We start from the raw sequence: 25,535 nt of genomic DNA on the forward strand, positions 1-25,535 counted from the left end.
GGCTACTTTTTTTCAGTTGGCTGCCAAAACTAAAATGGATGAGTGGAACATTTTTGGCAGCACGACTATGGAATAATTGGGAAAAAGAGATGGCAATAATACACAGGCATACAGATTTGTGGGATACTGAATTGAATGACCTAGAGAAAAGCCGCAACGGGGGAAAAAACACAGTTAAGAATACAAACTGGGCTGTGCGTTGCTTCGAGGGCTGTCTAGCAGAGAAGAAAAAAGTTGTTGACTTCAAAACTGTCACTAAGGAAGAGTTTACCATTGTTCTCCGACAGTTTTATGGAAATGTACGAAATGGGAAGGGGGAAGAGAACAGCATAAGTAGCTACCTGGCACTCCGGAGTGTGCTCAACGGGTTTCTAAATGACCCAACCACCAGTCGCAGCTAGTTCCTTATGAAGGACACTGAATTTACCACCTCGAATCATGCATTTCTGGCCAACATCAAACAGCTAAGGCAAGGAAAATATATCACAAACAGCCACCCTCCCATCACTGATAAGGACATGGCCCAGCTCCAAAACTGCCAGGCTCTGAATCCCGGTACACCAAGGGGTCTGGTCCAGAAAGTATGGTTCGACCTCCAGTTACATCTGGGTCAAAGAAGAAAAGAGGGGAACAGACAACTAAAGCCCAACTCATTCCTTGTAAAAACAGACAAGAACAGTCTAAGGTATGATGTTCATAGCCTGTTTGTTTTATTTCTAAGTTGCACTCGTAATAGGCTACTGGAAAGCAATATTATAACAACGCATTCTCTCTCTCAGATGCGCCACTCTCGCATATAAACGAGGCCACAAAGAATCGTCTGGACCCAAGGGAGAGAGGCAGGGAGTCCAAGAGGGGATTCATGTTCGAGCAGCCAGGGAACCCACTATGCCCGGTGGCATGACTGGAGAAATATCTACTGAAATGCCTGTAGAACAGCCTTGCATTTTATCTCCACCCAAGGAGAGGAGTGTATCGGGGACTCGATCTGGAACATGTCAGTGCTGATGGGCGTGAACTATCTGGCAGCACTTCTACCCAAGATCTGCAGGGCAGCGGGAACAACTACATACACAAATCCCAGCATCAGGACCACGACAGTCCAGAAACTGGCCAATGCTGGTTTAGATGCGACGGAGATTATGTCAGTCAGTGGGCGTCGGTTCCAGTCAATGAGTTCAGCCCCTCGCTACTTGAGTGACAGCTAGCAAGAATCAGAGAAGAGCGAGAGAGAGAGCGCAATGACGTGGTGCACACATCTGATGTAGTACGCAATTGTCGGGGACAAGTTTTGGCTCATGAGTTCTACTTTCAGAACTACTGGCTAAAAAGTATTCAAAAGTACGGGAAAATCCCTTTAAACTATATGTACAGTAGCACCAAATGTTCCAATAGAATAACATTCTAAATGTTGATACTTTCGGTGCTTTTAAAAATATTAAATCTCAATCTAGGTTGCCAAACTCACACAGAAACAAGCCTGGGCAGGATAACGAATAGCTTTAACACGGGAATAGTGTAAAACACAAAAACAAGTTGAATCTTACATTTAATGAAGGAATGAATGAGTCATGGGGGTTCTGGTCCTCAAGGAGGGAGCTGTCGTTTCCCCCCGTGTTGTCACAATTAATTGTCACAAATGTATTAACTCACGGCCTGTTTGCAATTATATGGTGTGGTTTAGTATGGGTATAAGTGATTTTCTGTCTACATTGGTCTGGGTTTAGTTCAGCTGTCCTGTTGCACTTACCCAACATGACCACTAGAGGGTACCAAATATCCACAGGAGTGCCTGCTTTCTCCACCACACACTGAATACAGAAAACACAATGTTTTAGGTCTGAAAAATACAATTTTACCCCTCAGGGAGAGAAAAGTTGGAAACGCTTCCGGTTATGCGTGTCATCCTTGCGCAGGGGCCATGCTAATCTTCTCTGTATCGTTCCAATTTTAGTATATGTGCTGCCGGAGCGAGCACAAATAGTCCTTATTTACAGACCTTAACTATAGGACCAGACTAGACTAGCAGTCTCATTGACGGTTAATCTCTGGAACCACCCTGACACTCACAATTACTTAAAACACAGTCAACCACCGCTATACACACACAGCACTTTTGGAGGTACTATCTAAAAGATTCTAACAGATGCCTTTCACCGACCCGGAGAGCAGGCTGGGGGTTATGTAGAGTAGCGGGCTGTGCTGTGATTGGTGTCGTTAGACAAAAACCAGGCTGTATTCCCCCCTCCCTTCCCCCATAACACTCTTTGTTAGGCTAGTAGAAACTAAACTTATCTTAAATCTGTATCTAGTGGCAGCTTTTACATAGAGCTATGACAGGTCAGGCTTAGTGTGTGTGCTTTGAACACTTTCACATCTGTAAACAGCAGAAACTCTTACCAACAAGGAGGGGATAAACTAAAGACATTTGTGCTACACTCACAAGTCGCCATCTTGGATTCTTTTTTAAAAAACAGTCTTCTTTCACGTCCGCTGGTGCAGTACTGATTCTGTCCGCCAGATGGGGCTCCATCCACAGCAAATAAGACTTTGCAGAGGGCTGATAAACGCTGTTCCACCTAGCAGCCAGAAAGTCAAGTCAAGTCTGTTGACAGCAGATGGACATTTTATTAATTTCACACGTTTGACATCAACACATTTCTACAATTTAGGATAAATGGTCAAATACAACAACCATGTTTTCCCTGACGAATCTAACGTTATATATTAGAAGACAAAGTTCAAAGTAGACAAACTGACAGACTCAAAAATGGAGGGGAGTGAAACCGTTTTAATATAAATGGGTTGAACTTTAGAATGCAGCAGCACTGAATAAAGTGGTGGTAATTACATGTGGTAATTAACAAGTTATAGCTAGCTAGCTACTCACACCGAAGTGCAGCGGAACGTGTGTAGCTAGTCTGAAGGTGCCCCAGTATCTGCGCGTTAGAGATGTCGACGATGAATATCGACATCTCTAAAGAACAGATACTTGGGCTGTCTGAAGGGAATGCGTGGCCATAACATAGTTCACTTTGACTTTTTCAACAGCAGCAGCTATAACATTAGGTATTTTATAAAACCAGAGCATCTCAAGCTTACCTTTCGCAAGCAAGTATATAACTTTCAAGGTGTGGTTCTGGTAGCTGCTAACCCGTATTTTCGATAGATTACAGTCTCCCAAATGCGCTATCATCAGAAATGGCTCTTCATAGTTCAACGCCAATCAACGCTCGAGGCGCCCTATCACCGCAAATTGTCTACACACTCCTGGAGATGGTTGAAAGAAATAGACCCTGCTCTGCATGCATTATGCAAATATCCATGTACACACTAGGCCTACACACAAAATAAAATGTGGTGGTTGTTACTCCAGATATGACGTTTGAGAACCACGGTAGACGGTTTGAAGAACGTTTTTGAGTAGCGATTCTAGAGGCATGTTTCTAATATCAGTGCGCCATACTATATTCTATCTGCCATTTCCAGAGAGGCAACGTGCAAAAACAACGGTATTCCAACCACTCAGGCTGACGTCAACATTGAAGGATCATACCTGAAATATTGATGTCATCATGTGAACCAATGTCCAACATAGATGGAAAATATTGTAGAAGGTGTTGACTTTGTAAATCTGAAAAACGCAAGATCAGCTAATGTTTACTATCAGAGAAAACAATAAACTGGGCAAATGTATCTACAGTTGTTTATTCCATTCTAAACCCTATCCTGGCCTGCGTATATACACTACATTACCAAAAGTGTGTGGACACCAGCTCGTTGAACATCTCATTCCAAAATCATGGGCATTAATATGCAGTTGGTCCTCCCTTTCCACTAGATGTTGGAACATTGCTGCGCTGACTTGCTTCCATTCAGCTACAAGAGCACTGATGTTGGGCGATTAGGCCTGCCTCTCAGTCGGCGTTCCAATTCATCCCAAAGGTGTTCATTGGGGTTGAGGTCAGGGCTCTGTGCAGGCCAGTCAAGTTCTTCCACACCGATCTCGACAAACCATTTCTGTATGGACTTCACGTTGTGCAAGACAAGTAACGAACAGCAAAATCACTAGCCTATGTCAATCTACTATGCCCCATAGTAGAGCAGTTTACCTATTCTATTGGTCAGCTTGTTGAGAAAGAAATAGCCCAATAGCGTGAATGTTTGTTCCATAATGCAATTAGCAGGAAAACCTGTCAAAAGCGCTCTGCACATCCAAGCGGTTTCCTATGACAGAGATTCAAATATCCATCAGAAATGTAAAAAGAGGGGAGATGTAATATGCAACAACTAGCATGGGTTGCTAATATGACTAGGATTGTGCCTTTGGCTATGGACAATGAAAGAAAGTTGATCTAAAATAATTGCCTCCATGGATATGGTCTGATTTTGGCTAGGCTACTTTGAAGCAAGGTAGACCTGCACATCACAATATGTATTAAAACTTTCAGGTCAAATGTACACTGAACAAAAATATAAAATGCAACATGTAAAGTGTTGGTCCCACGTTTCATGAGCTGAAATAAAAAAAATCGCAAACATTTTCCATATGCACAAAAAGTTGATTTCTCTCAAAGTTTGTGCACAAATTTGTTTACATCCCTGTAAGTGACCATTTCTCCTTTGCCAAGGTAATCCATCCACTTGACAGGTGTGGCATATTAAGAAGCTGATTAAACAGCATTATCATTACACATGTGCACCTTGTGCTGGGGACAATAAAATGCCACTTTAAAATGTGCAGTTGTCACATGACACAATACCACAGATGTCTCAAGTTTTGAGGGAGCGTGCATTTGACATGCTGACTGCAGGAATGTCCACCAGAGCTGTTGCCAGAGAATTTAATGTTAATTTCTCTACCATAAGCTGCATCCAACTCCATTTTACAGAATTTGGCAGTACGTCCAACCGGCCTCACAATTGCAGACCACGTGTAACCGCGCCAGCCTAGGACCTCCACATCCGGCTTCTTCACTTGCAAGATCGTTTGTGCTGGGGAGTATTTATGTCTGTAATTAAGCCCTTTTGTGGGGAAAAACTCATTCTGATTGACTGGGCCTGGCTCCCACCTAATTCGTTTTCCCAAAAAAATGGGCTTTATTACATGGCTGCAGGGCCTAATGACTTTATTTCAATTAACTGATTTCCTTATATGAACTGTTGAATCTCAGTAAAATCTTTCAAATTGTTGCCTGTTGCGTTTATATTCTGCAGTATATTTCCAGCGATTGGCATTTCCATCAATGAATAAGCTAAACAACATTTATTATTCTCCCAGATAATTGGCCGGCTGTAACGGTGGTCCTCCTCCTCTTCAACCGAAAAGGAGGAGTATTGAGGGAACCAAGGCGCAGCGGGTTGTGAACACATATTTATTAAAGACAAGACGAAAACACGAACTTCACTATAAACTAACAAAAAAACAAACTGAGTAGACAGACCAGGGGCCTGTTGCACAAAACTAGGATAAGGGATTAAGCCAGGATATCTTGGTGATCCTGGCTCAATTGATCCGTAATCCGGTTGCACTAAAGATGGATAAGGGGCAGGAGGATATGTTATGGTATAAATTACCATGGAGATTTATTCTGTGGAGCTAGCCTGCTCCAGACCAGGCTAAATTTCAGGATCTATTTAATCTCATCCCTAATGTCAGTCAGCAGTCACCACAAATGGAAACCAATAGTTATTTCACTGCTCACTATACATTGTTATCACATATAACTAGACCCACTGTTATTATTTAAACGTTTGTGATCATTCATTTCAATGATTTTGGATAAAAAATGATTTTTAGATGATGTTGCTATCATTAGATAATTTACAGTTTCCCATAGACTATAAGGCTATATATAAAATGATAGCATATTAGGGCCACAGAGGGGAAAAAAACACAAGTCATAATATTGTAACCAGTTGTTTTAAAGGAGGACAGTTGTTAAAATGACAGATGTGGGGCATTTTGTGAAATTGTACTTCAGTATGGTTTCATAAACAAAGACATGCTGATGTGCCTGAATATTAAGTATCACATTGTCATAAGTATCAAAACTGTAAAAACAATGTAGCTTTTCTGCAGAAAGAACCAGCCTCATAAATTTATGACTTTATCCTTTTTCTTCAGTGTGGCCCTAGTACTCTGTCATATAAACAAATACACATTCCATATGAATATAAAAACACAATGTGTAACATTATGTTCCTTTATTGAATAAGGACAAAACAAAGCAGGTAAACCATCAGCTCCTTTCGAAACTGAAGTCAGTGACTCTACAAGATGGAAATCACAGAATCCAAGCATATTATACAAAATGATACATACACATTCAAAGGTCTGTATATAACACACCCTGCATGTCTGCACACTAAAATAAATGCAGGACAAATCCATACACATCAACTGAACAGACAAATGAATGGATGCAGTAGCCTCCCTGCAGCCTTGTATTACACACAGTATACCGCACAAACATCATAAGAGGCCAAATTCGTCAAAAAACGAACCCAAAAAAACCCAAATTCCTCTGCCACCGCAGGACATATTTAACCAAAATTGAAAGCACACATACTAACTAAAATAATTCAACACATATTGGTCCCTCAGCAGCCGACCACTGTCGTCATCAGGGAAGATTGCCGGATTGTCCCAGTCCATGGCTGGTGGCACTCTGGGGGCCCTCTCCTTCCTCAGGCAGGCCACATTGATTCAATATGAATGTGGTTGTATCCCATGTAGAGATGGAAGGACATACCTTGAATGAAGCGGGTGGCATCTTGGGAGGAACCTATGCTCGTCTCTTTCCCCCCAGGGATCCCCTCTAAGACGGGCCTGCCTTTATTTAGCTCCAAGGCCATGTCCTCTGCTGGGGTAAGGTCAGCCTTTGGTGACCCACCACCCGTGCCTTGTCTGTGGGTATTCTTTTTCACTGCTAAAACAGTACAGACAATGTGTGAGCAGGCACCTTCTGGGTACAATATATGCTTGTGCTTTGTTAAATATTAGTCAGGGACCATACCATTCTGCAGAATGTTCTTGTATTTGATTTTGACCTGCTGCCATGTCCGTTTTGGCCCGTTCATGTTTAATCTACACACACACACACACACACACACATTTAATGGAGTCACACTGCAAAAAATTACTTGGTATTTTTGTCTTGTTTTCAGTAAAAATATCAAAAAATTTATCATAGCTTTATACAGTGTGATGGAGTTACTTTACACAATTTCACTCATATCTGCAGTGCAATTCAATTAAAAATTTAACCGTTTCATAATTACAGTACAACTGCATTTTTGGAGATGTGAATTAAATATTTGAATTGTAATTGTGATGTTTCAGCGGAGCGGTGAGTGTGTAATTGTGCACTACTTACGCATTCAGGCGGTCTGCAATACTTTGCCATGCTTTTTCTCTTTGCTTTATCACTGTGGCGGTGTTGCCTTTCTTCTTAATTATATCTTTTACCTCCTCCTATGCCTCCATGAGGATTTGTGCTTCCGACGGGGAAAAGTACGCGGCTCTAGTTGCCATGGTAAATCAGTTAATCTGTGATCTGTGGCGGGGTCTATTTGAGTGAGCCGTGAGCGCGCACCTATCCAGGATTGGTTTCACCTGGCTTAATGAATCCGTGTCTGCTCATCCTGGCTTGGTCTTTGTGCAACCAATTAAGCCTGGACGCACATGTTTTGGCTTCATTGAGCTCAGCTGAGTCATTTATCCCGGATGTCTTAATTCTACTTTTGTGCAACAGGCCCCTGAACGACGAACTTACATTAAACACGAGAACGCACGAACAGGGAAAATAGCCTACACATAAAATGACGATGCACAACACAAACCGAACCGAACAGTCCCGTATGGTGCGACAAACACTGACACAGGAGACAACCACCCACAACGAACACTGTGAAACAACCTACCTAAATATGACTCTCAATTAGAGGAACGCCAAACACCTGCCTCTAATTGAGAGCCATACCAGGCAACCCTTAAACCAACATAGAAACAGACAACATAGAATGCCCACCCAAACTCACGTCCTGACCAACTAACACATACAACAAACTAACAGAAATAGGTCAGGAACGTGACACCGGCACCAATTTTAATTATCGCTTTTCTATTATTATTAGATATATATATTTTTTTTTTAATCGGTCAAAAGCCAGCTATTACCGGTTAATGGAAACCTTGCACTGTGGATACCATTTGTGGCTTCGGAAAATATTCAGACCCCTTGACTTTTTCCCACATTTTATTACGTTACAGCCTTATTCTAAAATGTATTTCCAAAATAGGTAAGATATTTAATAGTGCATACATGCAATGACTCCTCTAAACCCAGATGACTCTTACCAATACATTTCCTTGGGCTGATGATAGGAAAAAATATTCAAAACACTTTAATATGTCAGCAAACTTTAACTGAATAGTTATCAAATGTCCTATGTCAATAATAGTGACGTAAAAACATACGTGTCTATGTCAGCAGCTGCTTTGACCAGCTCTGCGTCAGATAGCTCTGTCGGTGGCAGTGCCGGTCGAAGGAAAGACACCCCTATATCACGTGGAGAGAGAAAGGATTGTGAGCTACACAGCTTATCCAAAAAGTTAACATTATCTTACATGTGTAACTAGACACTCACCTTGAACTGCAGGCTGAGAAGCCATGAGCTTCTTCATCTTCGCCTGCAGTTCACCTGGGGTGAGAGAGCGCCTTGACAGGAACGCAGAGATCACAGGACCAAGAGGCCTTGGACAGCAAAACAGCAAATATGTCATCATTTCCAACTGTGTGGAACAAGTAGAATTATATTTTCCTTTAAGATGTTATGTAACACTTACGTAGCCGCACTCTTGGGCCGGGTGTTACTGGCGGGGGTGGTGCTGGCTGTGGCGGGGCTGGCCACAGCAGCTACTCCCTCCTGGTCTCTGCGCTGAATGTAGTCAATCAAGGCGGCTATCGCACTCCCAGGATAACGGGGTGTCTGCGTCCTCGTGCTCCTGACATATCTGTGAGAGACACAGCAGAGGGAACATTTCAGATGTAAAATGTTGCATAAAACACACTGAGATGGACATAGAAAACACAATAGACGCGCGCCCATTACCTTATCCTGTCCGCACCCGTAGCCTCATACAGGTCCTGCAGCGTGTCCCACTTGTACTTCCCCATGCCAACAAGGGCCTTGCCCTCCTGGCCGGAAATCAGCACGGAAACCAATTAACTGTCAGAGCAAAATAGTTACATCTTACATACAATGAGGAGAATTAAACAAACTCACCTGGCTGGGAGGACAGGACTTTAGCTTCCTCGTGTGCCCGGTTGAACCTGACCATCTCAGCGAAGGACGGATAGGCGCACGAGTAGCGAGTCAAGGCGTCCTTGTTGGCCATCAGGGGATGCTGGGAAACGCTGCACTCTCGCTCCCTCTCCTTCTGATGCACCGTTACCAGGTGCACCATGTAGCCCACGTCGTTCTCCATCAACCACTTGAAGGTCTGACCCCGGTACTTGCCGAACTGAACCGTGCACAGGCTCAGGACGACCATCTCTGCACCGGGGTCACCTCCCTCGGAGACGACGCGGGCTCGAGCCTCTGCCTCCACTTCCTCCCACTTCTTAGCCCTCACAGGAGGGCCCTGAGCACCCGAAGCAGGGGGGCAGTCAGCGGCAACTTTAACTGCCTGGGGTGTGGCCTTGAGGACCAACTCCTGTGAGGGCGTGAACCGGAACCTAGGATTTTCCATCTTAGGAGGCAAGAAAAAAACTATTATCATGAGTGAGGAGTGCAGTTACAAGTGACAGCATAACCGTATTAGATACATATAAAGGAACTCATGTTTGCTTGATAGGTCTGCTAGGAGGAGTTCAGCAGTGGGGGGGGGGCATAGGACATATCAGTAGTGTGGTGGGGGGGTGCCGGGTCAGGGTTAGAGTTAGGTTGATTATTAACTCATATGCAGTTAAATTCTGTTTAGTTAAATTCATAGAAAGACACGTTTGCCCCAATGACAATCAGGTTGTCACATATCATACAATGCATCCAACTACATACACTTCAAACGCATGCCTTCAAAAAAACGAAGGTAAATAGACAATTAAATAGTATACAATTCCAACTTTGAGTTGATATAAATGTTAGCTAAGGTTTTATAGGGTTGTCAGCGGTCAAATAAACTTTTGAGTTTTTGTAAAACCTCGTTTACAGTAGCTAGCGATCTAAAGACGTTATTAAATTACACAGCTTGGGTAGCCCCTGTAGTCAAACAAGTCGGTTGACTAGACGTGCTACTCGTCGATTATTTTCAGGTATCATCAATGTCTGTCAGCGAAATATTTTACATCATCAATTTCTGTCAGAAAAATATTTTATAGCCAATGCTAACTTGCCTGCGCGCAGCATGCGGTACACTATACTATAGCTACAGTAGCTAGCGATCAACAGACGTTGTTAAATTACACAGTTTGGGTAGCCCCTGTAGTCAAACAATTCGGTTGACTAGACGTGTTATTGTCATATTTCTTCACATTTATAGTCGTTGATGTTAAATTCTTTGCAAATTAGGCAAAATTACCTCAGATATTCACCGGGAATGTATGATCAATCAATGGCTGCCAGAAAAATATTTTTGTGATGAAGTGACGTTACAAGAACTTCGGAGGACCATCATTGGCTGAAAAACTTATGGAACAAGCTAGGCTCTTCATTGGTGGGTTTTTGCTCTCTTTCTCCAATTTAGAACAAGCTGAAGCTCTGATTGGAGGAGAGGACAAATGGAACAATATGGGTATTTGGAACAGAGAAGAATAAGCTTCAAATAGCAGGGGGAAGAAAGCAGGCACTCCTGTGGATGTTTGGTACCCTCTAGTGGTCATTTTGGGTAGGTGCAATAGGACAGCTGAACTAAACCCAGACCAATGTAGACAGAAAATCACTTATACCCATACTAAACCACACCATATAATTGCAAAAAGGCCGTGAGTTAATACATTTGTGACAATTAATTGTGACAACACGGGGGAAAACAACAGCTCCCTCCTTGAGGCCCTTGAGGACCAGAACCCCCATGACTCATTCATTCCTTCATTAGATGTAAGATTCAACTTGTTTTTGTGTTTTACACTATTCCCGTGTTAAAGCTATTCGTTATCCTGCCCAGGCTTGTTTCTGTGTGAGTTTGGCAACCTAGATTGAGATTTAATATTTTTAAAAGCACCGAAAGTATCAACATTTAGAATGTTATTCTATTGGAACATTTGGTACTACTGTATATATAGTTTAAAGGGATTTTCACGTACTTTTGAATACTTTTTAGCCAGTAGTTCTGAAAGTAGCGCTCATGAGCCAAAACTTGTCCCCGACAATTGCGTACTACATCACATATGTGCAGATGTGTGCACTACGTCATTGCGCTCTCTCTCGCTCTTCTCTGATTCTTGCTAGCTGTCACTCAAGTAGCGAGGGGCTGAACTCATTGACTGGAACCGACGCCCACTCACTGACATAATCTCCGTCGCATCTAAACCAGCATTGGCCAGTTTCTGGACTGTCGTGATCCTGATGCTGGGATTTGTGTATGTAGTTGTTCCCGCTGCCCTGCAGATCTTTGGTAGAAGTGCTGCCAGATAGTTCACGCACATCGGCACTGACGTGTTCCAGATCGAGTCCCCGATACACTCCTCTCCTTGGGTGGAGATAAAATGCAAGGCTGTTCTCCAGGCATTTCAGTAGATATTTCTCCAGTCATGCCACCGGGCATAGTGGGTTCCCTGGCTGCTCGAACATGAATCCCCTCTTGGACTCCCTGCCTCTCTCCCTTGGGTCCAGACGATTCTTTGTGGCCTCGTTTATATGCGAGAGTGGCGCATCTGAGAGAGAGAATGCGTTGTTATAATATTGCTTTCCAGTAGCCTATTACGAGTGCAACTTAGAAATAAAACAAACAGGCTATGAACATCATACCTTAGACTGTTCTTGTCTGTTTTTACAAGGAATGAGTTGGGCTTTAGTTGTCTGTTCCCCTCTTTTCTTCTTTGACCCAGATGTAACTGGAGGTCGAACCATACTTTCTGGACCAGACCCCTTGGTGTACCGGGATTCAGAGCCTGGCAGTTTTGGAGCTGGGCCATGTCCTTATCAGTGATGGGAGGGTGGCTGTTTGTGATATATTTTCCTTGCCTTAGCTGTTTGATGTTGGCCAGAAATGCATGATTCGAGGTGGTAAATTCAGTGTCCTTCATAAGGAACTAGCTGCGACTGGTGGTTGGGTCATTTAGAAACCCGTTGAGCACACTCCGGAGTGCCAGGTAGCTACTTATGCTGTTCTCTTCCCCCTTCCCATTTCGTACATTTCCATAAAACTGTCGGAGAACAATGGTAAACTCTTCCTTAGTGACAGTTTTGAAGTCAACAACTTTTTTCTTCTCTGCTAGACAGCCCTCGAAGCAACGCACAGCCCAGTTTGTATTCTTAACTGTGTTTTTTCCCCCGTTGCGGCTTTTCTCTAGGTCATTCAATTCAGTATCCCACAAATCTGTATGCCTGTGTATTATTGCCATCTCTTTTTCCCAATTATTCCATAGTCGTGCTGCCAAAAATGTTCCACTCATCCATTTTAGTTTTGGCAGCCAACTGAAAAAAAGTAGCCAGCCAACTGAAAAAAAGTTTTGTATGTTGCTACTGTATGACAACCAGCTCAATTTGCTGTCTGTCTCGTTCCGACACATTCACTTTATATGAGACGGTGGAGATCGCAATTCAATATTGAGAAGGCCGGAGAGACAGACCAGTTTATACAAATCTCTACTGTTGAGAACTAAATGCTAGTCTAAAAGAAATGTGAGATAATGTCTAGATGCTTTTTATAGTGGAGATAAAGTTTATACATTGATGCTCCCCCTAACCAACCGCCCCCCCCACCAACTCATCTGACATTTTACCTGCCCCCACCCAATGGACATTTATCATGTTAGTTGTAAATATGTAATTATTATTATGTTGCTATTGTTTCATTCACTTCCCTTTGACCTGCACTGTAGGAGCTTAAGATATTCACTGTACCCTGCATTTACATCTGCAACCCTGCGCATGTGACTAATAAACACTCTCTGTGGCACTGCTAGGACTCACCACTAGAGCGCAGCAACAGACAATAAAATGCAGTGATCATTTGTAGGCTGTTCTCTGGCAATGGCAAAGGATTTTATGGTCTGTTGCTGCTCTCTAGTGGCAAGTCCTGGCAGTGCCACAGATGTGTGTGTGTGTGTGTGTTTTATTGCACAGGTCCAATTGGCATGTAAAAATGTGTATTATGTTTCTCTGGTCTAAATCTCATGTAGATCATGATGTAACAGAAAGACTGAAAACCAGCAGACACTCAAGCCTAGAGTAGTTGACTTTGCTTCATATGCTAACAACCTGTTTAGCTGGTTGGGCCAGACTGCACTAACAGCTGAGTGGCATGAGGTGTGGCCTTCTGTCTTTTAACTGGCAAGATCCGTTGTAATATGTAAATGGCCTGTTGTCTTAAGGTGTGAGAAGGTAAGGCTCCATAGCTCAGTGGTTAGAGCACTGGTCTTGTAAACCAGGGGTCGCGAGTTCAATTCTCGCTGGGGCCTTGACTAAAGGGTCACATGTTTTAATCCATGTCAGTACAATCCCGATTTGTGTTCAATTCTGCTCCCCATGTTTACATACATACCTTGTGAATAATTATGTTGTTGTAGTAGCTTATGTCTCGTGTCAACAGAACAGCCAGCACAAAAATGACATTAATGATGCAAGCTCTCTCACAAACACCCAGAAGAGCATCTATATTTATTGTTACATTTTTGTGGCCAGTTACTGGGTTTTATGGCATCAGTCATGGCTCCATAGCTCAGTGGTTAGACCACTGGTCTTGTAAATCAGGGGTTGTGGGTTCAGATCACGCTGGGGCCTTCCTCGAGGGGTCATATGTTTTGGCCCGGCTGATGTGTGCTCCAGCAGCACCACACTGCCTCCGCGACAACCTGTGTAGCCTAACATGCAGTCTTGTCTACACATTGCATTGGAGTAAAACAATGTGCGTATTAACAACATACAACAATTTTGCCTCTCAATGATCATTCAATGCCGCACGATTTGATGGACAGACAGCACATCATTGAAATTCGCCAGAGTAGCCAACTGTTCCACCTGTGGGCAGATAACAAACAGATATTTTATTAACATCTTCAATGCCTGGATCGGGAGCCGGGTTGGGGCGTGTGTGGAGCTTTGTCCCCTTGGGAAGGGCCTTGCTTGAGAGACCAATGCAACCAATGTTGACATATGAGATGAATGTGTGAAAACTGTGGACGTCGCTGTATTTGATCATGTCACCACTACAGATTTGTTTTGTTTCTGCATTTTATATCCATTGATCTTTTTCTGGCAGAGATCAATGTATTATTGTATATGGCAGTAGGAAAGCAGTCCTACTTGAGCATTTGTTTCACTCTCCCCTCGTCAGTACGTCCAACCGGCCTCACAAACGCAGACCATGTGTAACCACGCCAGCCCAGGACCTCCACATCCGGCTTCTTCACCTGTGGGATCGTCTAAGACCAGCCCCCCGGACAGCTGATGAAAATGTGGGTTTGCAGAAGCAAATAAGTTCTACATAAACTGTCAGAAACCGTCTCAGGGAAGCTCATCTGCGTGCTCATCATCCTCACCAGGGTCTTGACCTGACTGCAGTTCGGCATTGTAACCAACTTCATTGGGCAAATGCTCACCTTTGATGGCCACTGGCACGCTGGAAGAGTGTGCTCTTTTATATTTTTTAAGTTATCTGTGACCAACCGATGCATATCTGTATTCCCAGTCATGTGAAATCCATAGATTCCATTTATTTAGAGATTGAGCATGATTAATGCAAAATTAGTGTCCCCTAACCCCCTGTCAGAAGGGTGCAAGCTAGGATTAATTAAATGCCAAAGGTACTATGGAGTTGTGAGGAGAGCGGAGAAATGCAGTATGTGCAAATGTTTCCTTATATAAACACTTTACATGCAATTTGTGATATGTGTATATTAAGCTTGTCCTGAAAAACAAAGTAGTTTGCATGTGAGTGAATTGTAACTAGTGGTCTATGTAAGATAAACATAATACAAGAGAGAAGGATTCATTTTACTTACTTTTGTCGCCATAAATTATACAATCAAATCGTTGTACAATATCTGGGACCTTATTTTATATCCTCTTATGTTATCATTATGGTCACACCATCAGGGAGTGTGGAGAAAGCGGCAATAACATCTCGCGAGGTTTGGATATGGGATTTGACTTTGCAGTGGGTGGAGGCAGGATAGCAAGTAGAATCGAAATCGCCTTTTTGACAGCTATCATAAAAGAATACTGTCTAACTTAAACTTGAATGAATGCGATGGTATTTCGTACAGTTTCACCTACATCGAGGCATATCGTTAAGGAGGTTTGTTCTATCACGTCAATGATCTGGAGGTAGTAATGCTGCCTTTGCTGAAACATTTCAATACAGTGGAGGGTAGGTTCCATAAGGATAGGTCCCTAGGGGGGGGTATTCCCCTGCGAGGTCTGTAAAAGGGACAAAAGTCCCAGTTGCAGTGAGTTTTTTGTAAGACGAGAGTTCTAGAAGCTAATGAGTTAAAAAAAAAAAGTGAAAAATAAGATATTTGAACATTGTTTGATTTATGTGTAGTAGCAGTATCGATATGGAGAGAGGTTGGTTTAATGCCCTATGGGGAGGGGGAGCCATGAGAGATGAGTTCAGAAGTTTACATACACTAAGTTGACTGTGCCTTTAAACAGCTTGGAAAATTCCAGAAAATTATGCCATGGCTTTAAAAGCTTCTGATAGGCTAATTGTCATAATTTGAGTCAACTGGAGGTGTACAGTGGGGCAAAAAAGTATTTAGTCAGCCACCAATTGTGCAAGTTCTCCCACTTAAAAAGATGAGAGAGGCCTGTAATTTTCATCATAGGTACACTTCAACTATGACAGACAAAATGAGAGAAAAAAAATCCAGAAAATCACATTGTAGGATTTTTAATGAATTTATTAGCAAATTGTGGTGGAAAATAAGTATTTGGTCAATAACAAAAGTTTATCTCAATACTTTGTTATATACCCTTTGTTGGCAATGACAGAGGTCAAACGTTTTCTGTAAGTCTTCACAAGGTTTTCACACACTGTTGCTGGTATTTTGGCCCATTCCTCCATGCAGATCTCCTCTAGAGCAGTGATGTTTTGGGGCTGTTGCTGGGCAACATGGACTTTCAACTCCCTCCAAAGATTTTCTATGGGGTTGAGATCTGGAGACTGGCTAGGCCACTCCAGGACCTTGAAATGCTTCTTACGAAGCCACTCCTTCGTTGCCCGGGCGGTGTGTTTGGGATCATTGTCATGCTGAATGACCCAGCCACGTTTCATCTTCAATGCCCTTGCTGATAGAAGGAGGTTTTCACTCAAAATCTCACGATACATGGCCCCATTCATTCTTTCCTTTACACGGATCAGTCGTCCTGGTCCCTTTGCAGAAAAACAGCCCCAAAGCATGATGTTTCCACCCCCATGCTTCACAGTAGGTATGGTGTTCTTTGGATGCAACTCAGCATTCTTTGTCCTCCAAACACGACGAGTTGAGTTTTTACCAAAAAGTTATATTTTGGTTTCATCTGACCATATGACATTCTCCCAATCATCCAAATGCTCTCTAGCAAACTTCAGACGGGCCTGGACATGTACTGGCTTAAGCAGGGGGACACGTCTGGCACTGCAGGATTTGAGTCCCTGGCGGCGTAGTGTGTTACTGATGGTAGGCTTTGTTACTTTGGTCCCAGCTCTCTGCAGGTCATTCACTAGGTCCCCCCGTGTGATTCTGGGATTTTTGCTCACCGTTCTTGTGATCATTTTGACCCCACGGGGTGAGATCTTGCGTGGAGCCCCAGATCGAGGGAGATTGTCTTCCATTTCCTAATAATTGCTCCCACAGTTGATTTCTTCAAACCAAGCTGCTTACCTATTGCAGATTCAGTCTTCCCAGCCTGGTGCAGGTCTACAATTTTGTTTCTGATGTCCTTTGACAGCTCTTTGGTCTTGGCCATAGTGGAGTTTGGAGTGTGACTGTTTGAGGTTGTGGACAGGTGTCTTTTATACTGATAACAAGTTCAAACAGGTGCCATTAATACAGGTAACGAGTGGAGGACAGAGGAGCCTCTTAAAGATGAAGTTACAGGTCTGTGAGAGCCAGAAATCATGCTTGTTTGTAGGTGACCAAATACTTATTTTCCACCACAATTTGCAAATAAATTCATTAAAAATCCTACAATGTAATTTTCTGGATTTTCTTTTCTCATTTTGTCTGTCATAGTTGAAGTGTACCTATGATGAAAATTACAGGCCTCTCTCATCTTTTTAAGTGGGAGAACTTGCACAATTGGTGGCTAACTAAATACTTTTTTGCCCCACTGTACCTGTGGATTTATTTCAAGGCCTACCTTCAAACTAAGTGCGTCTTTGCTTGACATCATGGGAAAATCAAAAGAAATCAGCCAAGACCTCAGAAAAAAATTGTAGACCTCCACAAGTCTGGTTCATCCTTGGGAGCAATTTCCAAACGCCTGAAGGTACCATGTTCATCTGTACAAACAATAGTACGCAAGTATAAACACCATGGGACCACGCAGCCGTCATACCGCTCAGGAAGGAGTTGGGTTCTGTCTCCTAGAGATGAACGTACTTTGGTGAGAAAAGTGCAAATCAATCCCAGAACATTTACATTTTAGTCATTTAGCAGACACTCTTATCCAGAGAAACTTACAGTAGAGTGCATACATTTTATTACATTTTTTACATACTGAGACAAGGGATATCCCTACAGGGCAAGAGCAGACGCTCTTATCCAGAGCGACTTACAGTAGAGTGCATACATTTTTTATTACATTTTTACATACTGAGACAAGGATATCCCTACCGGCCAAACCCTCCCTACCGGCCAAACCCTCCCTACCGGCCAAACTCTCCCTAACCACGCTATGCCAATTGTGCTTCGCCCCACGGATCTCCCGGTTGCGGCCGGCTGCGACAGAGCCTGTGCGCGAACCCAGCCCAGCCTGGGCACGAACCCAGAGACTCTGGTGGCGCAGCTGGCGCAGCTATGCAGTGCCCTAGACCACTGCGCCACCCGGGAGATATAGAGAACAACAGCAAAGGTCCTTGTGAAGATACTGGAGGAAACAGGTACAAAAGTATGTACATCCACAGTAAAACGAGTCCTATATCGACATAACCTGAAAGGCTGCTCAGCAAGGAAGAAGCCACTGCTCCAAAACCGCCATAACAAAGCCAGACTATGGTTTGCAACTGCACATGGGGACAAAGATTGTACTTTTTGGAGAAATGTCCTCTGGTCTGATGAAACCAAAATAGAACTATTTGGCCATAATGACCATTGTTATGTTTGAAGGACAAAGGGGATGTAACGAGTTTCCTCCTCGAGGAGCAGGGATTTGACCAAAACGCAGCGTTGTGACTTGACATATTATTTATTTAAAGACAAGACGGGAAAAACACGAAAACACTTTAACAAACTACAAAATAACAAACGCAGTCAACAGACCTGGACATGAGAACTTACAAACAACGAAGAACGCACGAACAGGAAAATGACTACATAAACGAACGAACAAACAAACCGAAACAGTCCCGTGTGGCGCGACAAACACAGACACAGGAGACAACCACCCACGACAAACAATGTGAAACCACCTACCTTAATATGGTTCTCAATCAGAGGAGATGAAAACCACCTGCCTCTAATTGAGAACCATATCAGGTCACCCATTTACCAACATAGAAACACATAACATAGAAATGCCCACCCACACTCACGCCCTGACCGACTTAACACATACAAAAACAACAGAAAACAGGTCAGGAACGTGACAGGGGAAGGTAGGCAAGCCGAAGAACACCATCCCAACCGTGAAGCACGGGGGTAGCAGCATCATGTTGTGGGGGTGCTTTGGTGCAGGAGGGACTGGTGCACTTCACAAAATAGATGGCATCATGAGGGAGGAAAATCATGGGTATATATTGAAGCAACATCTCAAGACATCAGTCAGAAAGTTAAAGCTTGGTCGCAAATGGGTCTTCCAAATGGACAATGACCCCAAGCATACTTCCAAAGTTGTGGCAAAATGGCTTAAGGACAACAAAGTCAAGGTATTGGCGTGGCCATCACAAAGCCCTGACCTCAATCCTATAGACAATTTGTGGGCAGAACTGAAAAAGCGTGTGCGAGCAAGGAGGCCTACAAACCTGACCAGTTACACCAGCTCTGTCAGGAGGAATGGGCCAAAATTTACCCAACTCATTGTGGGAAGCTTGTGGAAGGCTACCCGAAACGTTTGTCCCTAGTTAAACAATTTAAAGACAATTAAATGTCAGGAATTGTGAAAAACTGAGTTTAAATGTATTTGGCTAAGGTGTATGTAAACTTCCGACTTCAACTGTATGTATTGCTGCTTTCATTTTGTGTTTTTGTTTCGTTACAAGTTTTACCAGATTGGGATACTTGAGTGTGGGATTATGCGAGGGGTTAGGGTGCTAACTTCATGATCTGGTAACTCTTCAGAGAGGTCACCAGTAGAATAAGGGAGTAATGACTAATGTTGAAAATGGTTTCAGCAATAACAGTATGTTGTTATGCTCTTTGACATTTGTTCGTAGAGATAATGTTATTAAGAAAAGGTAATAATTCTTCATATAGTCAATGCTTGTCTGGATTTCCTGAAACAGAATTGAATTGAACTAAACTGTTGTTCTGATCTGTGCTTTCTTGAGGTTATCGTGGAAGGTGACGTCAGATCATGTCTTAATGCATGGTAGGAATAATTTCACCACAAACAGTATGTGTGAACCCTCCCTGACCGGCTGAAGAAAGAGCGACGAAGGCGTGCAATGCGACAGTGACTTTTTAACACTTCTATCTGAGTCCGAGCCATAAACCAGAGTGCTGAGAACAGCTCAGGTGAGAGATTTGTGTACGTGGGAGAAACAGATGTATCTATTTGGATATTGGCAAGCGTTACATGTGCCGAAGGACGGGGGGACGGGGTCTACACACTGCGAACAATTTAGACTAAGGATCCATTGAGATACTGATCTTTCATTTGCAGGCCATTCGTGACAGGATAACAGGGACAAAGGGGGGCTGTAATGAGAAGAGTTATTACCGGCAATAAAAGGTTTCATTTATAAATGTACATTCTAACAGGGATGATGTGTGCTCAGTTTAGAAGCTGGAATTTGAGCCCTATACTCAAAGTAAGCACTAAGGACTGTAATTTTAAATTTGGGTTGGATAATTTATAAAATATTTTAGTTGTGATTTGGATACAGCGAGAGAGAGTTCTCTGCTCCAGGGGAGAGGTAGAGACAGAAGTGCATTTCCTACTACACTGTGACAAATACTCAGACCTAAGAGCATATTTCTTTCCCAAAATTATAATTCAATACAAAGAATTTGAAACTATAAAATATTTGTTGGGTGAAAAGCCAAAATGTGCAGTTTTGGCAGCCAAATATGTGTCCTCCTGCCACAGCCTGAGGGACAGCCAGTGAAAAATGCAAAGTAATGTTGATAATATTTCCCATTTAGCTTAGTTTTGTTTTGTCTTTCGTACCAGGTCATGTGTCTTCTCAGTCATGTTGACACTGGTCTACTACTGTTGCTTTAATGTATTGTTGTTCTGATTAATATTGTTGTTGTAGCTGTTATTAATGGTAATCCCATGTCCACTACTACTATTATTATTGCTGTTAGTCCCACCATTTATTTATATATAAATATATATATATTTTGTGTATATATATACATATATATTTTATTTAAATTTTTCGATATGTATACTTTGACAATGTAAGTAATAATAACTTGCCATGTCAATAAAGTCAATTGAATTGAATTGAATTGAGTTGCTACAAAACGGTGAGGGGTGGATGCTAAAATTTATTTGGCCAAGGGAGGCTCCAGAAACCTTATCTGTAAGTGTCCTCCGACAGGGAGGTTGTTTGTTAGTGAAATCACTGGATGATAACTTTCATGGTTGACCCAAGCTTTTTTGTTCTCTTTTGTTTTACCGTGTAATCAGAATTTGAATGTTAAATGCATTAATGGGTGGTGTGAAATTATTAAACATGTACTTTTTTTCTCTTTCCTTTTCAAGTCAATATGTTTTTAGGTTTCGTGGAGCATGAGTGATCATTGTTCCAGAGAAAGGACTGATGTATATTGACTAATTGATTTGAGGATGTTTTAGTATGTTTATAACTGAAGAAGTGCATTAGGAGTAGTGACAAGTGTGTTATGGGTTAGATGGTAGTGTATGTGCAAATGTATCTGTAGCAGGAGGTGAGGTGTTTGAGACAGAATGTTTACATAGAGTTGTTAAGTGGGAGGGAACGTGACTGCAGGGGAGATCTGTGGGAGCTCATCAATTAAGGTTATGGTGAGAATAGAAGAGATAGTGGTGGCATTTCAGACACTATGGTAAACTTTCAAGAAACTGTGACTCAAGAGTTTTGTTAGGTTGGATATTCTTCCAACTAATTAATATCTTTCCCAATTTCTAACAGCAGGCGAACACTTGACAGATTACATGCAGGAGTTATTCTCACGTCAGTTGCTGTTGGGACCATAATTGAAGGAGGCAATAGGCATGGGCCATGTTAGTAGTAGCACAGGTTACTTTAGTAGCAGTTGGGATATCAGTTTGAGGACTCGTGCCACATGGCTTAGTAACTGGTAACTGGGAGACCGATGGGAGTACAGAGGGGAGGCTGTTATTCAAATGTCACGAATTAGTGATCTTGCCATAAGAGTAGAGTATGTTGTCAGGAAATGACCCATGGGTTGCAGTTTGTAAATCCTCAGGTGAAAGCAGAGATAACCAAGGGCACGGGCTGAATTCTGGAGATTGAGTGTGCATCAAGATTGACCAGGCGGGGGTGTTGGGACTAGAGGTCGACCGATTATGATTTTAACGCCGATACTGATTATTGGAGGACCAAAAAAAGCCGATACCGATTAATCGGCCGGTTTTATATTTTTATTTATTTATTTATTTGTAGTAATGACAATTACAACAATACTGAATGAACATTTTTATTTTAACTTAATATAATACATCAATAAAATCAATTTAGCCTCAAATAAATAATGACACATGTTCAATTTGGTTTAAATAATGCAAAAACAAAGTGTTGGAGAAGAAAGTAAAAGTGCAATATGTGCCATGTAAAAAAGATAACGTTTAAGTTCCTTGCTCAGAACATATAGTCAAGAAGTTTTAGTTTGTAGTTATTATAGGACTATTTCTTTCTATACCATTTGTATTTCACATACCTTTGACTATTAGATGTTCTTATAGGCACTATAGTATTGCCAGTGTAACAGTATAGCTTCCATCCCTCTCCTCGCCCCTACCTGGGCTCGAACCAGGGACACATCGACAACAGCCACCCTCGAAGCATCGTTACCCATCGCTCCACAAAAGCCGCGGCCCTTGCAGAGCAAGGGGAACAACTACTTCAAGGACGAGGCGAGTGACGTCACCGATTGAAACGCTATTAGCGCGCACCCCGCTAACTAGCTAGCCATTTCACATCGGTTACAACAGCCTAATCTCGGGAGTTGATCGGCTTGAAGTCATAAACAGTTCAATGCTTGAAGCACAGCGAAGAGCTGCTGGCAAATGCAGGAAAGTACTCTTTGAATGAATGCTTACAAGCCTGCTGCTGCCTACCACCGCTCAGTCAGACTGCTCTATCAAATATCAATTAATTATAACATAATAACACACAGAAATACGAGCCTTAGGTCATTAATATGGTCAAATCCGGAAACTATCATTTCGAAAACAAACGTTTATTCTTTCAGTGAAATACGGAACCTTTCCGTATTTTATCTAAGTCTAAATATTGCTGTTACATTGCACAACCTTCAATGTTATGTCATAATTATGTACAATTCTGGCAAATTAATTACGGTCTTTGTTAGGAAGAAATGGTCTTCACACAGTTCGCAACGAGCCAGACAGCCCAAACTGCTGCATATACCCTGACTCTGCAAGAGAAGTGACACAATTCCCCTAGTTCAAATAAATTCATGTTAGCAGGCAATATTAACTAAATATGCAGGTTAAAAATATATACTTGTGTATTGATTTTAAAGAAAGGCATTGATGTTTATGGTTAGGTACACATTGGTGCAACAATAGTGCTTTTTTCGCGAATGCGCTTGTTAAATCATCACCCGTTTGGCGAAGTAGGCTGTGATTCGATGATAAATTAACAGGCACTGCATCGATTATATGCAACGCAGGACAAGCTAGATAAACTAGTAATATCATCAACCATGTGTAGTTAACTAGAGATTATGTTAAGATTGATTGTTTTTTATAAGATAAGTTTAATGCTAGCTAGCAACTTGCCTTGGCTTCTTGCTGCACTCGCGTAACAGGTAGTCAGCCTGCCAGTCTCCTCGTGGAGTGCAATGTAATCGGCCATGACCGGTGTCCAAAAATGCCAATTACCGATTGTTATGAAAACTTGAAATCGGCCCTAATTAGTCGGCCATTCCGATTAATCGGTCGACCTCTAGTTGGGACAGCGTTGGTTTGGTCCACACACAGTACTCCTTACAGCACCTGCAGCGGTAAAGATCGTCATGTCTCTCCTTGATGGGTCACAGTAAATTTGAAAGTGTTAAATCAACACTAAGTGTTAAATTTAACACTGTCAGCGAGTACATTTGGTCCCACTCTACACAGAGTAAAAAGTCCACTGATCAAAGTGTTACATTTCTAGTGTTGATTTAACACTGAGGAGTGCAAAAAGTTAACACTGCACTACACTGGCCAGTGTTGATAAAATGTAACACTAAGAGATAATCAACACTGAGTGTTATAGTGACACTCACTTGTGTTGATCTAGGGTGACTCCTATTAGAGTAAAAATGTGTTTACTCTATTCAGTGTTAATTTATTTACTCTTCCCCCATGTAAATGGAAATTATATTTTGTAAAAGCACTTGGAATTTCACAATAAACTCAAGCAAAGCTGTTTTAACATTAAAACATGTTTATTATGACCAAACCATAAGTCCCAGCCCTGGCTTAAACTGTTATCAAGTGAGAGTCGAATGTAGTCAAAGAATCCCTTGCTCCATATGACATGAGCAAATCAATAAGTTTGTTGGAAAATGCTGACATTTACACTAAAAACAAATATGTTTCTCACAACCTAACCATAAGTCCCAGCCCTGGCTTAAATTTATCAAGTGACAGTATGGGTCAATGTAGTCAAAAGAATTGTCCCAAATGACCCAGTCTGCGTCCCAAAATGACCCAGCCATGCGTCCCAAAATGACCCAGCCTGCATCCCAAATCCATGCGGAGGTGCGTGTTCACACTTCCACTTGCCCCAGCCAACCTCGTCCTCTCCAGACCTCAGCAACCTTTGCTCACAGGAAGCAACCTTTAAGAGGAAAGAAGAAAACGAGACCAGAAGGGAACAGACAGGAGCGACAGAACAGGACAATACCAAACAAAATAAACAATGGTCAGTCACGTAGACATTCAGTAACGGCGCACGAGAGAGCGCGTCAGCAACAAGCTCCAAGGAAAAGAACGTCTCAGGCTCCTTCTCATTAAATTTTGGCAACAACCGTAAGTTTCCAACAATATCAAATGAGTCTGGGGTACGACCGAGAGAGGAGCGACCCCTGGTAAATATGTCATGCAATAAAATGCTAATTAATTACTTAAAAATCATACAATGTGAATTTCTGGATTTAGATTCCGTCTCTCACAGTTGAAGTATAACTATGATAAAAATTACAGACCTCTACATGCTTTGTAAGTAGGAAAACCTGTTGTTCTCCCCATTGTAGGTGTTCCTTTTGTCCAGGTGTGAAAGGGCAGTGTGGAGTGCAATAGAGATTGCATCATCTGTGGATCTGTTGGAGCAGTATGCAAATTGGAGTGGGTCTGGGATAATGGTGTTGATGTGAGCCATGACCGGGCTTCATGGCTACAGACGTGAGTGCTACGGGTCGGTAGTCATTTAGGCAGGTTACCTTAGTAACAGGCACTATGGTGGTCTGCTTAAAACATGTTGGTATTACAGACTCGGACAGGGAGAGGTTGAAAATGTCAGTGAAGACACTTGCCAGTTGGTCAGTGCATGCTCGCAGTACAAGTCCTGGTAATCCGTCTGGCCCTACGGCCTTGTGAATGTTGACCTGTTTAAAGGTCTTACTCACATCGGCTGCGGAGAGTGCGATCACACAATCTTCCAGAACAGCTGGTGCTCTCATGCATGTTTCAGTGTTATTTGCCTCGAAGCGAGCATAGAAGTAGTTTAGCTCGTCTGGTAGGCTCGTGTCAATGGGCAGCTCTTGGGTGTGCTTCCCTTTGTAGTCTATAATGGTTCGCAAGACCTGCCAATTCCAACGAGC

The 25,535-nt window shown here is 42.4% G+C and overlaps 2 long non-coding RNA genes and 2 other non-coding genes across 5 annotated transcripts; 1 reads left to right on the forward strand and 3 right to left on the reverse strand.

The window, feature by feature from the left end:
- Positions 1–1,871: 1,871 nt before the first annotated feature.
- Positions 1,872–1,978, reverse strand: LOC139574881 (U6 spliceosomal RNA). Its single transcript, XR_011674839.1, has one exon. It is a non-coding gene; the product is annotated as a U6 spliceosomal RNA (small nuclear RNA).
- Positions 1,875–3,620, reverse strand: LOC139572481 (uncharacterized). The gene is made up of 2 exons (XR_011674426.1): positions 3,103–3,620; positions 1,875–2,605 (listed from the first exon to the last, which is right to left on the reverse strand). It is a non-coding gene; the product is annotated as an uncharacterized lncRNA (long non-coding RNA).
- A 2,551-nt stretch (positions 3,621–6,171) lies between these two features.
- LOC139573575 (uncharacterized) lies at positions 6,172–24,628 on the reverse strand. 2 transcript variants are annotated; one of them, XR_011674625.1, is made up of 4 exons: positions 24,581–24,628; positions 7,380–7,761; positions 7,020–7,090; positions 6,172–6,932 (listed from the first exon to the last, which is right to left on the reverse strand). It is a non-coding gene; the product is annotated as an uncharacterized lncRNA (long non-coding RNA). The 2 variants fall into 2 exon arrangements; XR_011674624.1 differs by lacking the exons at positions 7,380–7,761; positions 24,581–24,628 and having other exon boundaries at positions 7,020–7,369.
- trnat-ugu (transfer RNA threonine (anticodon UGU)) lies at positions 13,556–13,628 on the forward strand. The gene has a single exon. It is a non-coding gene; the product is annotated as a tRNA-Thr (tRNA).
- Positions 24,629–25,535: the final 907 nt, after the last annotated feature.

The sequence above is a fragment of the Salvelinus alpinus genome, chromosome 4 (genome assembly GCF_045679555.1).
Source record: "Salvelinus alpinus chromosome 4, SLU_Salpinus.1, whole genome shotgun sequence".
In the NCBI taxonomy this organism is placed as follows: Eukaryota; Metazoa; Chordata; class Actinopteri; order Salmoniformes; family Salmonidae; genus Salvelinus; species Salvelinus alpinus.